The sequence below is a fragment of the Lepidochelys olivacea genome, assembly GCF_965140295.1.
Source record: "Lepidochelys olivacea isolate rLepOli2 genome assembly, chromosome: 8".
NCBI classification, from domain to species: domain Eukaryota; kingdom Metazoa; phylum Chordata; order Testudines; family Cheloniidae; genus Lepidochelys; species Lepidochelys olivacea.
The window spans coordinates 12201288-12214027 of NC_140418.1; positions in this window are offsets into that span (position 1 = coordinate 12201288).

Consider the following 12740-nt stretch of genomic DNA (forward strand, 5'->3'; position numbering starts at 1 on the left):
CTGTGGAACTTTTTGTAAGAGTTTTTCCAGCACTGCTATCCAAATGTTTCCCTGTCCAGTGTTGTGCAATGTCCTGGCTGTTGTGGTCCACCCCAGAGATGTATATCATTTCCAAAATATGTTGTGGTCCTTTGGGATGAAGGTTGCTATACAAATGTGAGACATTTATCTTTCCAAGACTATGATCCATGTTGCCCTCTAAATTCACACAGAATAAGGTTTTAATCCAAAGGAATGACAGAGGTAGAATAGTTGCCTTTTTTGTCCAAGGTTTGTGGAATTCTTAACTTCTGACATTAGGAAGTAGCATGGAAGAGAAGCATAAAGATTTTTTTTTAAAGTAAAAGCCACTTTCATCCCTGCATAATGATTTAGTTTAATTATTTATGTGACTTTCTGCCATACTGGGTTTAATTCTTACCTGAGAGACACCATATCAAATCAAAAAGAATTAGGCTACAAGTACTTCCTTCCTTTACATTATTTCCCCTTAGTTTCCAACCACCACTCCCCCCTCCCCCAATTCTTTGAAATTAGATGAAGTCCTGGCATGCTTTATGGCCCAATTTCCCTACAAGCAGCTCTGCTCTCTGACCTCAGCAGAATCAAGCATCGGCTAAAATAATGCATGCAAGTGAATTTCAATAGCATTTCCAAGCACTGAACTGTTGCATCTCTATAAAGAGGGAAACCTAAGTCAGCCTACTGCTAAAGCTATCACCGTGAGACTGACAGCAAGATCTAAACATTTGACCTTCAAGCTGGAAATGGATTTGTGGCTGTACTAAGACTGTGTGACTGATCTGTATTGTTCTGTGGGCAAATTAATTCCAGGTGATCAGTAAAGCAACCCTGGTGCCCATACTGCTCAAGTGTTAGTGTGGTAGCACTAATGTCTGGGTTTCTAGTTTGCACCTTGTGTTAACAAAAAAATCCAAACAAAAGAATTTGTGTGTTACACTATCTGATTTTCTGAAAACACTCCCCAAGATCTGCAGTTTGGCCCTTATTTACATTGTAAACAACTTGGGGCAGGGACCTTCTCTTTCTGTCTCCAAAGCACCCGGGCACTATGCAAACTAATAAAAGTTTCCATCTCTATGAAAAGGGGAGGTGAAATGCTACGTTTTTCCCCACCAACCAAAAGAATGGAGTTCTCCCTCTACCTGTAGTATCCCCACCCACCAATGCAGCTTGTAGTCTCACTGAGGGACATGGCAGGGAATTTCAATTTGTAAGAGGAGGGTTTGGGGAAAATGTATTCCTTATATTTTCCTCCCACACACACATTCCGAAATAGCTTTGCAACATTCTCTCTTTACACAGGAGTTGGGACCACATGTGGCAGAGAAGGAAGAGGAAGGGATGTTGCATGTACTCTTAAAAGTAGGGTGTGGGTACATTTGTGCTGCAGCTACACTTGCCTGGGATCTCATTCTTGGACCATTCCAGCTGTGTATTCATGTCTGTTTAATAGTAAATTAATAAAACCCTTCATTTCTAGAAATGCACTGGGCAGATGCTAACACCCACATGCAGCCGGGGCTAATGTTCCATTTAAAGGTAAAAATAATATCAGCTTCCTGGCTCAGGGTTCAGAACAAGTGTGCACCTGCATCTACTGTTATGGAAACAGGGTCACAGAGTAGTGGTGACCTAACTAGAATCGTAGAACTGGAAGGGACCTTGAGAGGTCGTCTAGTCCAGTCCCCTGCTCTCAAGGCAGGACTAGGTATTATCTAAACCATCCCTGACAGGTGTTTGTCCAACCCGCTCTTAAAAATCCCCAATGATGGAGATTCCACAACCTCCCTGGCAATTTATTTCAGTGCTTAACCACTCTGACAGTTACGAATTTTTTCCTAATGCCCAACCTAAACTACCCTTGCTGCAATTTAAGCCCATTGCTTCTTGTCGTATCCTCAGTGGTTAAGAAGAACAATTTTTCTCCCTCCTCCTTGTAACAACTTTTTATATACTTGAAAACGTATGTCCCCTCTCGGTCTTCTCTTTTCCAGACTAAACAAACCCATATTTTTTTCAATTTTCCCTCATAGGTCATGTTTTATAGACCTTTAATCATTTTTGTTGCTCTTCTCTGGACTTTCTCCAATTTGTCCACATCTTTCCTGAAATGTGGTGCCCAGAACTGGACACCAGCCTCCAGTTGAGGCCTAATCAGTGCAGAGTAGAGCAGAAGAATTACTTCTCGTGTCTTGCTTGCAATACTCCTGCTAATACATCCCAGAATGATGTTGGCTTTTTTTGCAACAGCATTGCACTGTTGACTCATATTTAGCTTGTGATCCACTATGACCACCAGATCCCTTTCTGCAGTACTCCTTCCTGGGCAGTCATTTTCCATTTTGTATGTGTGAACCTGATTGTTCCTTCTTAAGTGCAGTACTTTGCATTTGTCCTTCTTTAATGCCTGTGATAGTCTTATTTAAGAAACACTATCGACATAAAAATTATACACCCTTCTGTATTATGTTACCAATAATTCCTGAGATAATCAGAACTAAACATTTTTTAAAATCTAAATGTATTTTCCCTCCATTTATGCTGGCTGTAAGAGAATCAGCTGCCTCCCAAGTACCCCCCTCATGGCCAGGAGTGCCTGTGCTATGCCCTGCCCCTATTTTTCCCTTCACCAGGGAAATGGCACAGTCTCTTTCAATCACAGCCCTTCTTAGAGCAGCTTTTTATTTAAAAACAGTCTTCCACTCAGCCTTAAGCTGGGCATCGCTCCGCCTTCCTGAGGAACTGTGCTGCCCAAAACCCTCTTTCTTTGTACCTTCACACTGCTGTTCCCTCACTGCAGGAGGTCCCCTAGCTTCCCGCTGCCTTCTTATCCTGGGATAACCTGATTCAAGGCAGGTGTGGTTCATCCCGCAATTAAGCCTGTTTCTGATGAGAATTCTCAGTGAAGCAATGTTTGGGTTGCAATCGCTGCAGGGCAATGGCCCTTTGTTTAAAAACAATAGTTTCTACTGGAACTAAAAAGAAAATAATACAAACAAATCTAACACTTATTTTTACAAAATGTGCATTTCGGGGCCAAATTTGAGTCTAAGTGTGTCTCTTTAGTCTTTGTGTTTTTGGAAAGAGCTCTAGGCAGAAGGTTTTTTCCCCCTCTGCTCTGGAAGCCAGAATTTCTTCTGCAAAAGCCTGAGCTTAAGATCACAAACTCGTTTAAGCTGATACCATATTTGGAAGAGATCTGGGTCAAGAAAAATAATCAAAAGGGAAGTGCATTCCTCTTCAATCATGTGACTGGAACAGACTGCATGCGTGCACTCAGGCTCATTTTATGATCAGCTAAACCAAATGGACAGGACACTGCTCTAAGAAACAGCAGTCGAGCTTTGGCGCAAGTGGGAGATCGGGAGGTGAACTGGCATCATACCATTTCACACTCTAAAAACCTCAGTTTTACTGTTTTATTTAAAAGTGAGCCATGCTGGTTTGGGAAGACCTTTAAGCATAGAGGTGCACAGCACCATCCATGGATAGTTTATTATCTGCACAAACAACCAGATATGTAGGTTCCCATTTAGGTCCCCATCCTGCATGTACACATGTGCTTAACTTTAAGCATGAGTAGTCCTAGTGAAGTCACTGGGACTACTCATACGCTTAAAGCTAAGAACATACGTTTGCAGGGTCATAGCCTTGAGCTGCATCCTTGCAGAGAGCTATGCCATCTTTTCATATTATCCCAGCAAGGTCCCGGATCCAGGCATTACCATTTAATTTCATCTTCTTGGGCTATGACAATTGCAAACTTTTAGCCAATATAAAATATAGTTTTTGTGTCTAAAGCTAATTGGGCAATTCATGTGAGAAATTGTTCCTAAAGCTACAGATACATTGTCTGCAACCGTCACAAGCATTTATTCAGTTACCAGCTATATACATATTGAAAATGACAGTACAATCAAAGCTGTACAATTAAAATCTCAAGCACTCATGACACTGAACAGTTAATGTTCTAACTATACCCCTAACTGGGCCAAGTTGCACATCCATTATAATTCTGGATACACATTTTACAGCATAAAGAGTAGTGTATTAAATTACCTAGTTCGCCATAACACAGGAAGGGAACCAAGGGCACCTGAACCTTTGTAGATGTGGGGGGGAGGGGCATGCCCCCCACTTTAATGTAAGCATAGTTCAAGGGTGGGCAAACTGGTCTGACCCATATGTTCTTCTGTTCATTTGATCTGCTTATGAAGTAAACAGATGAGGTGGGGAACAGAAAGGTTTACATCTATCCAGATAAAAAGCGAGACATTTCCTGGCATCCAGCATGTAAAGATGCTGCTCCTCTGGGGTTGAATGTGGCTTAGAGAAGAACCTGGTTCAAGTGAAACTGGGAAACCACTTTAGATAAAAACTTAGGTTTTAGTCGCAGGGTCGCATTGTCTTTGGAAAATTGCATGGAAGGAGGCTCCACCTGCAACTCGCACACTCTGCTAGCAGATGTTATCATTACAAGGAAGGCAGTTTTCTGACACAGAGGGAGGAAAGAAGTCACCAGAGGCTTGAAAAGAGGTTCCATAAGAGCCACTTAAATGGTATTAAGGTCCCACAAAGGAACTAGCTCTTTAACTGGTGCATGAAGACGAATGACTCTTCTCAAGAACCTCACTGCCACAGAGTTTGACAACACAACTCATGAATAGGTGATGAAGTGCCAGAATTGCCTCCATATGGACACTGAGTGAACTAAAGTGCAAGACCAGAAGACTGAAAGTGTAACACGTACTCCAAGATGTTCTCGATAAAAGCCAGTTGAACTCCCCTGACGACAAAAACGTTGAACTCCCCTAACGACAATACTGAGAATCTCCTCCACTTAGCCGATTAGGCTGCCCTGGTGGAGGACTTCCTACTGTTAAGCAAGACCTGCCAGACTGTCTCCAAACATTGTTTCTCCTCTTCATCTAACCATGCAGCATCAATGTTGTGAGATACAGCGCGCTGAGCACTGGATGCAGAACCTGACCATGATGCTGAATCAGGAGATCAGGATGAAGAGGAAGAGATATGGGAGGCCGAACCAATAATGTGAGGAGGTCGGAGAACCAACATTGTCTCAGTCACACTTAAGCAATAAGAATGAGCCTGGCATGGTCCAATTTCAGCTTGAGAATGACCTGCAGGATGGTTGGAATTGGAGGAAAGGCATACAAGAGTGCTGATTCCCGCCTCAGGTGAAAAGCATCGGTCAAGGAGTCCAGACGGAGACCCTCTTTGGAGCAGAACAGCTGGCATTTCTTGTTGTCTTTCGTGACAAACAGGCTGACCATCAGAATGCTCCAAACTGCAAATATGGACTGCAGGATGCTGGGCTTCAGAGACCACTCATGAGTCAGGGAGAATTTCCTGCTGAGATGATCTGCCAGATGATTGTGGATCCTAGGCAAGTGATTGGCCATAGGGATAATGTTTTCCCTGATGCAAAACTGCCAGAGCCTGATCACTTCCTGACACAGCACATTGGCATGGGCTCCCCAATCGTGTTCACGTAATACGTTGTGGTGGTATTGTCAGTGAGTATGAGAACCTTTGAGCCCCTGATGTGATCCTGAAAGCTCTGTCAGTCATTGTAGATGGCATGAAACTCCAAGAACACTGATATGCAGAGAAACTTCTTGTTCTGACCATAGGCCTTGAACTTTCAGCGAATCCAGATGTGCTCCCCAAGTCCCTATTAAGGAGGCATCAGTGACTATAGTCCTGGTTGGCAGAGGCCATGTGAAAGGGATTACATGGCACACACCGTCCTGAATTGCCCACCACCATAAGGAGCCCAGAATCAGTGGAGGCAGTCAGACTAGCATGTCCAAAGGATATTGATTTGAACAATAGACTAAATTCAGCCATAGCTGAAGAGGACAGAGTCGCAGCCTCCCATATTAAATTACTTGTGTATACGTGGTCATATGGCTTAGCAACCTCAGGCATACTCAGTCTGTGGTTGAGTGTAGAGAGTGTAGAGACTGTAGGTGGTGGATCTCCTGGAATTACTCAGTGGGTAGAAATGCTCTTGAACTTGTAGAGTCTATCCGGGACCCAATGAACTCGATTCTTTACATTGGAACCAATGCTGACTTCCTGCTGTTTTGGTTGACACCTAGATACTCAAGCAGGCATAGTGTGAGGTGAACACGAGAGAGGACTTCTTCTCTGGACTTGCCACTCAGTAATCAATCATCCAGATACAAGAAGATATGAGTTCCCTTCTGTCTGAGGTATGAAGTTACCAGAGTCACATACTTAATAAAAACCCAGGGAGTAGAAGACAGGCTGAAAGGCAGTATGGTGTACTGGCAGTTCTGGCCAGCCAAGACAAACCTGAGGAGCCTTTGTGACTTGGGAGGATTGTTACATGGAAATATGCATCCTGCAGATCCAGAGCAGCAAACCAGTCATTTTGATTCAAGGTAGAGAGAATAGTTGCTAGGGTGACCATATGGAATCTCACATATCTGATGTATTTGTTGAGATCGCAGACTCAGTAATAGGTCTCATCCCTCCATTGAGCTTGGGGACCAGGAAATACCAGGAGTAGAACCCCAGCCGCAAATGCAGCAGGGAGACCTCCTCTACAGTCCCCAGAGCCAGTAAAGACTGAACCTGCTCGAGGAGCAGTGTCTCGTGAGAAGGGTCCCTGAAGAGGGACCGGGGATGGGGGAGGGAGTGGAACTGTATGACATAATCCGATCTGACCATGCTTAGGACCCAGTTGTTTGTTGAAATTGAGTCCCACTCACTATTAAAGCAGGTCAGCATGTCTCCAATCAGGGAGGACCAAGGAGGAGAGGTTACCATTGGATCACTGTCCTGAACACACAAGTCAAAATGAGCGCTTCCTAGGTGCCGGGGGCAGGGCAGTACCTAGTTAAACCCAGAACCAGAGGACCTTCTCCTTTGTGATCTGTGACTCTTTCTGAAGTAGTCCCGCTGCTGCACAGAAAGGGGGGATTGTCCAAAACCAAAACAAAACAAAAAAACCCCACACCACTGCAAGCAGTGTGGCTGCTGACCATTATGATGACTTCTCTTTGTGGTGGGAGATTATACTTCCAAAACATGCAAAGTTTCTCAGGAGTCTTTAGACGAGGGCAAGTTTTCATCAGTCTTTTCTGAAAACAAAATCCAGCCATTGAATGGTATGTCCTCATTGGTCAGCTGCATATCAGGCACAATGCCAAAATTCTGCAGCCATACGGCTTCCTCATGACTACAGCTGATGACATAATCCTGGCTGAGGCATTCAACATGTGTAGAGCTGCCTGCAAGGAGGTCTTGGCTGCCACATAGACTTCTGAAATGAATGCCTTAGACCCTTACCTGGAGGGTTCTTGTAACCTGTATGCGAACTTACACATCGCCACCCAATTAACAAATTCATATTCTGAGAGCAGTGCCTGCTGGTTCATGATGCACATCTGCAAGGAAGAGGAAGTATAACTGTTTCTCCCCATCAAGTGCATTATCTTGGACTCTCAGTATTTTGGTGTGGATTTATACCTTCTCTGCTGAGTCCTGTCATTTCCTGCAGTCACCACAAGGAAGTTAGGGGATGGGTGGGAGTAGAAAGTGTCAGATCTTTGCATGGGAATGAAGTACTGTTTCTCTGAACATTTCACCATAGAGGGCAATGAAGCAGGGATATTCCGGAGGGCCTTTTCTGGCTCCAGGACAGCCTCATTTATCAGGGGGCTAATCTCCTGGAGCTGATGGTTAGAGAATATCAAGCATTATGTGTATTCTCCTGGAAGAATTCAGCCTGGATATCCAAGACAGTGGCCACACACCTCAGGAGATCCTGATATATCTTTAAAGTCCTCAGGCACCAAGGGAGAGGAAGATTCCAGCATGGTAGAGTCCAGGGAGGACAAGGAGGTGGTGTACTGTGCCAACAGTAGATCCTTTTCTTGTCCCACAGATCCAGTCAGAAGAGCCCCATAAGTCCCAGGGGAATTGACTCAGTGGTCACTTGCAGTAGTATAGGAGCAGGAGCCACCATTGGGACCAGTGATCTCGCTCTGGAACAGGTGAAGGAGTGGGACCTCAGGGACTGAGGAGTGTCCCAGGGATTCCAGGTAGGCCACTGGACATACGGATAAGGCATCGATGGCCAGTAGGCACCAGGCCAAGAGCTTCTTTCTCAACTGCAGGACAGATGCCAGTCTCAGTACCAATAGTGATCCAAGGGTTCTCTCTGGTGCCCATCCGATGAGGAGGATGACCTCAACCTGAATCTTGAGGAATCACAGAGGTTCAGTGGTGACAATGGGAGAGCCAGACATTGGCAACAAGGATGGTACCAAACTTTATGGTGGGATCTGCTGCCAAGACAATGGTGCTGAAGGATGCACCAGCGTTGAGGGGGCCTTCTGTGCCAGGCCCAGCATAAACTCCATAGCCTGCAGCCTAAGTGGTGTGAGCTGTGTTACCAATGGATCTGACGGCTCTGACACACAGTCAGAAGGTGCCAGAGGCATAACAGAGGACAAGCTGTTAGAAGCCATAGCACTAGAGACCTCCTGAACCAGTAGAGAGCCTGGGACTGAGAGGCAAAGAAGGTCTGAAGCCACCTCATATGCTGTCACAATGGTCAGCACGGGTGCCAATGTCGTCAGTGCTGGACTCATCTGATAATCCATGCCAGAACCAGTCAGACAAGGGCCTCTGCCAAAATGGGCCTCATGGCCTGCTCCAGAAGGTGCTGCCTCAAGTCTCTTGTCACCCGACTGCTCTTAGTGAATCACTTGCAGATGGAGCACTGCTCTTTAATGTGTCCCTTGCCGAGACACAACAAGCACCTCATATGGGGGCCACTATTGCAGATAGCTGCCCTGCATGAGGGACAATGCTTGAACCCTCATGAGGACATCACACAGTGGAGCCAACTACTCTACTAACTAAACTAACACTAAGGTACTACTATTACCACCGTATAAAAAAAAAGTTATCAGAAAACTGAGTGTAAAAGTGTGAGGTGAAAACTTCACACAGAGCTTTGACTCAAGCCACGGGCAGTGAGAAGTGATTGAAGTAGCCAGGGAGGTGCCACCTTTATACAGCCAGGGGAGTGGCTATGGCTGCAGGCAATGAGTGCCACCCCTACAAGTACCGCTAGGCAAAGCTCTGCCTCCGATGCGCAGGGCATGCACACCCACATGGAATACACGGCTGCATCTACTCAACGAATGTTCGCGATGAAGCATGCCCACATTTACATTTCCCATCTTTTGCGATTCTCCCCGTGCAACCTTCATGTTGCTTTTCTGCAGAAATTCTGGAGCTAGTTCATTGACCAACAATTGTGCACTCCAGCAGCCACACACATGTGCAGCACAATTGTGTTTAAATGTTTTCTACTGAACATGCTCTGTATGTGATTTTCTAAAGAGTCATTTCTCTGTTAAATTATCTTAAATCAAAGGCACTAGCCCTCAGGCAGGGACCATTGGCATGCTAGGTTTTAAACTTCATCCATATTTGGAGCAGCCCTGTGGTAGCTCTATGCCAACATGAATGTGCAGGGATTTGGAGGACTCTTTTATTTAATACACCCAGATGAACTTTCTGCTAAAAAAAACAAAAAACAACCCTCCTCCTGTGCCTCAGGCAGAGCATGGCACTCAGATGCTATATAAGAACACAGAACATTTCAACTCAGAAGCTGAGTATTTGAAAATGATGAGCATGGGAATCACTTCACCTCAATTGAAATTCAGGTGCTTCTGTGATAAAAAACATGGCTGCTGTTTACATGGACTGAAGATTAGATATCCAGGGCAGGAAGTTAAGCTACTGGTTAGGGCTGTTTGAGATGGAAAACAGATACTGACTAACAAAATGATTTTTCTAGGAGATTGGGGGAATCAAAAAAATAATGGAGGAGTTTTACTTTTGGCCTTCACTGAAAGTAGCTGTTATGTGTGTGGCAATAGCACGATCAGTTCTGTACAGTTTGCTACACAGATACTTTTATGGCTCACACCATCATAGTATCAGAGTGTCTCACAATGAATTTATTCTTATAACCTCCATGAGAAGTAGGGTGGTGGTATCTGTTTTACAGATAAGAAACTGTGGCAGAGATTATTAATTGACTCTGGGTCATACATAAGAACGGCCATACTGGATCAGACCAAAAGTCCATCTAGCCCAGTATCCAGTCTTCCAACAGTGGCCAATTCCAGGTGCCCCAGAGGGAATTAACAGAACAGGTAATCAAGTGAGCCATCCCTGTCGCCCATTCCTAGCTTCTGGCAAACAGAGGCTAGGGACACCATCCCTTCCCAACCTGGCTAATAGCCATTGATGGACCTATCTTCCAGTCTGTAGCAATGCCAGGAATTGAACCCAGAGCCTCTGAGTCCATTGGCTTAACCACAAGCCCTTCTTCCCAAGTCCCTTAGTCACAAATTATACGAAAGGAAGGGCTGGGAAATAAGCCTCTTTTCTTCAATTTCCACTTAGGTGCATAAGCACAGATTTTACTTCCACATGACAAGCTAAACTATATATCTGAGTAGAGACAGATACTCTTAGGTTTCTAGAAAACATATTTTGTACTTTTGAAGCTTTGTAGTGTCATGGGGCAGCAGATATTAATGGTTTAAAAAAAAACTAAAACAACAAAAAAATGCTACTCACTGGAGTGGTGAAACACAAAAATCACTCTTGTGGCCACTGCAAGATTTTTTAATTTAAAAGATTAAAACTGCTGCACTTTTTGATTACTCTAACATTAATTATTAAACATATGCAATGTATTTTGTCCCAGGCCAGCTGCCATAATCTTTAGGCCACAGACTGCCAGGATGCCTCCTTGAATCATCCACCAGAAAGACCCTTACCAATATAAAATCAAAATATTTCTCCAGAAAGCAAAGCACACTTGTGCTGATTTTTACTGTCTCCCATCTTAATATCTGCAGCTTCTTCCCAACACTCACATTGTCCACCTCCATACAAAGCACATGCAAAAAGCATCTTCTTAGCCCATCAATCTGACCATTTCACCCCTCCTTTGAATCCCTTCCCAAGCTCCCCCACCCCCTTTGAGTGCAATTAGATCTCTGGGGAAGGGACTGTGCAATTTATAAATACTGCAAGTTACATTGCATAATTCTGGGCATCAGAGTCACCATTTTCACATTTCTATTGCACTGCTGTGCTCATGAAGGTACAAACCCCAGTACACAACTGGAAAGCAAAGCAGAGGGGTAGCTCTTGTGCTCATACCACTTCAGGAACAGATTCAGATCATGTAATTAGCTGCCTCTAATCCAGTCATTGGACCCTATACTATTCTTATATTCAGACACCCATTCTGATGTATTCTGAAAAGGCCACTAATGTGAATTCTTACGTGCACAAACCCAGTCAGGGTTTCTGACAAAGTAAAAGAATTAGGCCTAGACTGTGACTTGGAACCGCCCTTTTGCTTGTGTTTGCACAGCACCTAGTACAATGGAGTCCTGGTCTCAGACTAGGGCTCCTAGGCGCTACTATAATATAAATAACAAAAGACACAGTTGTGAGCAAGGAGTGCATAAACTTAACTGCCCTAAATAATCCCTTGTTACTCCAACATCCAGCTGATACACAATTCCTCCCTATTCAGGATTGAAGAGCAAGAATTTGGTTCTAGCCAAAACCAGCAGCAAATTGTGACTTCCACTATGCAAGTCCCATTGTGCTGGCCAGCCAGCGGAGCCAAGGCTCTGACAATTTTCCACTTAGGTGCTGGGGAGGAGGTGCAGGGAGTAAGTGCTTACTCCTGTGGGCCCAGCAACCCAAGGTATATGTAGCCAACATACAGGTATAAAAAGTATGTGCTTGTTCTCCCCTCACTCCATTGCATAGGTACTTAGGCCTGGTCTACACTAGAGTTAGGTTGATGTAAGGCAGCTTACACTGATCTAACTTGAAGCATCCACACTAAATGTAGCTCCCACCAATGTAAGTTGCCGGGGGAGGGATAGCTCAGTGGTTTGAGCATTGGCCTGCTAAACCCAGGGTTGTGAGCTCAATCCTTGAGAGGGCCATTTAGGGATCTGGGGCAAAAATTGGGGATCGGTCCTGCTTTGAGCAGGGGGTTGGACTAGATGACCTCCTGAGGTCCCTTCCAGCCCTGATATTCTATGATTCTATGTCACTACATAGAATGCTATGCCTCTTGTGGAGGTGGAGTTACTTAGGTAGATGTAGTTAGGGCATCATTACTTACATCGCCTGTTGGCTGTCAGCCCTGGGGCTTGAACTATCTGTGCCCCGGAAGCACTCCTGGTGAGGATGCACATAGTCAACAGAAGTATAGTGTGGACGTGAAACACCTGTAGTGGCTGTACATCAATTTAACTTGACTTAATTTTGTAGTGTAGAGATGCCTGTAAAGTCACAATCTAGCCCTCAGAATTAGGGGTTAGTCATGATCAGGAGGGATACTTCTGCACTGCACACACGGTGGAATAAGCTGGTAAGTATATAAGGCAGCCTGGATCTACCACTAGTCAGGACAAGAGATGCCACAAGAAGAGGAACCCCGGGCTATTAGCTGCTGACAAAATATGATTACAGCGAAACGTTTAAAAAAAGTTTATGATCCAGCATCACTTTTTTTCTATTTCTGCCCAAAATACAATTGCTAGATAACAGAGCAAAAAGGGTACATAGCTCTGTTATCTATTATATTGCTTTTTTTT